Genomic DNA, 4,451 nt, shown 5'->3' on the forward strand with positions numbered 1-4,451 from the left:
TTTCATATTACAGTATAATATTATATTGGGTGGGGGAGGGCAGTGTGGGAGAAAACATGATTTGTTTTCATAATACAGAAAAAGATTGACCAAATCTTCTTATCTGAAGGAGCTAGAATTTTGAAAGATTAAGAAAGTTGACACAGTTTCCCAAGATTCACCTTCCCCTTGGAGATCCCTCAGTAATCACTGCAGTTGCTGCCTTCCTGTCCAGAGCCATGCCTTAAACACTTGAGCCCAAATATGGACACATATCACTTTCATGGTCATCAACAAGCTTGGGCCACCAAAACAAAACTTCACTAATGACAAAAGAATAACAAAATGGAATTACTGATGGAGCTTAATTACAGCTTTATAATCAGCTTATAAAATAAGCATTGCTTTCTGTAAGTCACAGACCCCATCTTATCCTCATGAGAGTAGGAGAGTAGATGTTTTATTCATAAGTATACACATGCCTCAAAATTTGCCCACAAACCAAAATTCCAAAGCCATGCAAAGAAATATAGCCAAAATTTTATAATCCAAATGTAAATGGAACCCAGAACTAATATCTGAAAGAGACTTAGAAAAGTTGAAAATAAGTATATTTAATAATTCCATAAAGATTTCATCAAAAAAAAGAAGAGAATTTCATCTTATGAAGCAAGAATTTGTGAAGCAAAAACCAAAAAAAAAAAAAAAGGAAAAGCAAAATGAAAGAAAAAGAATCCATTTAAAATCTTAGAAGGACTTCCGTGGTGTTCCAGTAGTTAGGACTTCACTTTCCAATGCAGGGGGTGAGGGTTCAATCCCTGGTCAGGGAGCTAAGATCCCACATGCCTCGTGGCCAAAAAACTGACACATAAAACAGAAGCAATATTGTAACAAATTCAATAAAGACTTTTAAAATGGTCCACATCCAAAAAAAATCTGTTCCTAAAAAGAGACTTCCCTGGTGGCACAGTGGTTAAGAATCCGCCTGCCAGTGCAAGGGACACAGGTTCAATCCCTGATCCCAGAAGATACCACATTCTGCAGAGCAACTAGCCCATCTGCCACAACTACTGAAGCCCGCGCGCCTAGAGCCCGTGCTCTACAAGAGAAGCCACCTCAATGAGAAGCCTGTACACCGCAACAAAGAGTAGCCCCCAAGCAGCAATGAAAACCCAGTGCAGCCAAAAAATAAATAAAAATTTTAAAAAAATCTAAGGAATGAAATTAAACTATATGTAATGAGGTGGATAGACCTAGAGACTGTCATACAGAGCGAAGTAAGCCAGAAAGAGAAAAACAAATACCGTATGCTAACTCATATATATGGAATCTAAAAAAGTGGTACTGATGAACCCCATTGACAGGGCAAGAATAAAGATGCAGATGTAGAGAATGGACTTGAGGACACGGGGTTTGGGGGAGGTGGGGGGTGAAGGGGAAGCTGGGATGAAATGAGAGAGTAGCATAGACATAGATATACTACCAAGTGTAAAATAGATAGCTAGTGGGAAGGTGCTGTATAACAAAGGGAGATCAACTCGATGATGGGTGATGCCTTAGAGGGCCAGGACAGGGAGGGTGGGAGGGAGTCATGGGTGGGAGGGGATATGAGGATATATGTATAAATACAGCTGATTCACTTTGGTGTACCTCAAAAACTGGTACAGGAGTGTAAAGCAATTATATTCCCATAAAGAGCTTAAAAAAAAACTTAGGAGCAAAAATAGTCATTGAAATTAAAAATGCAATAATCAGGAAAACTCTGGTCCAGACACACTAAACAAAAAATTAGTGAGTTGGAAGATACAGTGAAAAACTTACCTAGAACACAGCACAGAGAGACAAACATTAAAATTATAAATTTTATGTAGTTAAGAGAAATGAGAGGTAAACTGAAGGACTTTGACATATACAAGATAGGAGTTTCACTAGGAAACATTGAAGGTTATTTAAGAGAAGCAACATGTAACCAGATAATAATTGAAATTTTTCCAAAATTGAAGAAAGATATTGGTCATCAAAGTAAAACTTTAATCCAAATACCAAACAGTATAAACAAAGATAAACCTATACCGAAACATATTACAATTTAACTACAAATATCAAGGATAAAGAGAAAAATATTAAAAGCCTCTAAGATTTTCCATAAGGGAATAACAACTAGACTAATTTCTTATCAACAATAGATATTGCTCTAGAAATTTGTGTCTGGTTAAAATATCACAGAAGAGTACGGGCAAAATAAAAACTTTCAGAAAAATGCCAAGAGTTTAATAGCCACAGAACCTCATGAAAACAATAATTAAAGAATAAATTTTAGGGCCTTTGCAGTTCTAACGTGACGGAGCTGACAGTGGAGGGTCGTGGCTCCAGTGGGGCTTTCTACAAGGGATTTATCAAAGGTGTTCATGAAGACTCCCTCACAATGGTTTTGAGAACAATTGGCAACCAGAACGCCAGGTTCCATTATGAAGTTAGATTACCACCACCACCTGATATAAAAAAAAGAAATTAGTGAAGGAGATGAAGTAGAGGTGTATTCAAGAGCAGATGATCAAGAACCACGTGGATGGTGGTTGGCTAAAGTTCGAATGATGAAAGGAGAACTTTATGTCATTGAATATGCTGCTTGTGATGCCACTTACAATGAAATAGTCACATGTGAACGACTTCGGCCTGTCAATCAAAATAAAACTGTCAAAAAAAAATACCTTCTTTAAATGCACAGTGGATGTTCCTGGGGATTTGAGAGAGGCGTGTGCTAATGAAAATGCACATAAAGATTCTAAGAAAGGAGTAGGAGTGTGCAGAATTTTTTACCATCCAGAAACCACACAGCTACTGATACTGTCTGCCAGTGAAGCAACTGTGAAGAGAGTAAATGTTTTGAGTGACGTGCATTTGCGAAGTATTCGTACAAAACTGATGCTTATGTCCAGAAATGAAGAGGCCACTAAGCATTTAGAATGCACAAAACAACTTGCAGCAGCTTTTCACGAGGAATTTGTCGTGAGAGAAGATTTGATGGGCCTGGCAATAGGAACACATGGTAGTAACATACAGCAAGCTAGAAAGCTTCCTGGAGTTACAGCTATTGAGCTAGATGAAGATACTGGAACATTTAGAATCTACGGAGAGAGTGCTGATGCTGTAAAAAAAGGCTAGAGGTTTCTTGGAATTTGTGGAGAATTTTATTCAGGTTCCTAGGAATCTTGTTGGAAAAGTAATTGGGAAAAATGGCAAAGCTATTCAAGAAATAGTAGACAAATCTGGTGTGGTTCGGGTCAGAATTGAAGGAGACAATGAAAATAAACTAGAGAAGTTGGGATGGTTCCATTTGTATTTGTTGGCACTAAAGAAAGCATTGGAAATATGCAAGGTCTTTTAGAGTATCATATTGCTTATCTAAAGGAAGTAGAACAGCTAAGAATGGAACGCCTACAGATTGATGAACAGCTGCAACAGATTGGTTCTAGGTCTTATAGTGAAAGAGGCAGAGGTTGTCGGGGCCCTAATTACATCTCTGGTTATGGTACAAACTCTGAACTGTCTAACCCATCTGAAACTGAATCTGAGCGTAAAGACGAGCTGAGTGATTGGTCATTGGCAGGAGAAGATGACCGAGAGAGCCAGCATCAGTGTGACAGCAGGAGATGCCCAGGAGGAAGAGGCAGAAGTGTTCCAGGGGGTCGAGGTCATGGTGGACCACATGGTGGCAAATCTTCCATCAGTTCTGTGCTCAAAGATCCAGACAGCAATCCATACAGCTTACTTGATAATACACAATCAGATCAGACTGCAGATACTGATGCCAGCAAATCTCATCACAGTACTAACCGTCGTAGGCGGTCTCGTAGACGAAGGACTGATGAAGATGCTGTTCTGATGGATGGGATGACTGAGTCTGATACAGCTTCAGTTAATGAAAATGGGCTAGGCAAAAGATGTGATTGAAGAGCATGGTCCTTCAGAAAAGGCAATAAATGGCCCAACTAGTGCTTCTGGCGATGAAATTTCTAAGCTACAGCGTACTCCAAGAGAAGAAAAGATTAATACCTTAAAAGAAGAAAATACTCAAGAAGCAGCAGTCCTGAATGGTGTTTCATAAACTGAAGAAGTTCCTAGTTTACAGTTCTTTTACATTACATTTTACAATAGTGCTTGTACAAGCTTGCCAAAGATAGAATATGGATCGCCAGTCTTTATATCACACTTTCAGTTCCTCCATTTGGAATTCAGAAAGGGGAGGGATCCTGAAGAAATCATATGTTAAACATACTTTGGCACCTACTGTGTTATAAAATATATCATCAGATGTGCCTTGAGAATAGTATATGTAACATTAAAAAAAGTTGCTGGCTATAAAAATAAATAAATTTTAGTAAGAATGAAAGTGAAGAATGAAAGTATAGAATTAAGAAAAAGCAATAAGCAGAAAAATTACAAAATGACATTTATGAATATGATAAATA

General features: G+C 38.1%; 1 pseudogene; it reads left to right on the top strand.

The window, feature by feature from the left end:
* Positions 1-2,389: 2,389 nt before the first annotated feature.
* Positions 2,390-4,172, top strand: LOC130853655 (RNA-binding protein FXR1-like; annotated as a pseudogene).
* The last annotated feature ends 279 nt before the right edge of the window (positions 4,173-4,451 follow it).

This window comes from Hippopotamus amphibius, chromosome 5 (assembly GCF_030028045.1).
Source record: "Hippopotamus amphibius kiboko isolate mHipAmp2 chromosome 5, mHipAmp2.hap2, whole genome shotgun sequence".
Lineage (NCBI taxonomy): Eukaryota > Metazoa > Chordata > Mammalia > Artiodactyla > Hippopotamidae > Hippopotamus > Hippopotamus amphibius.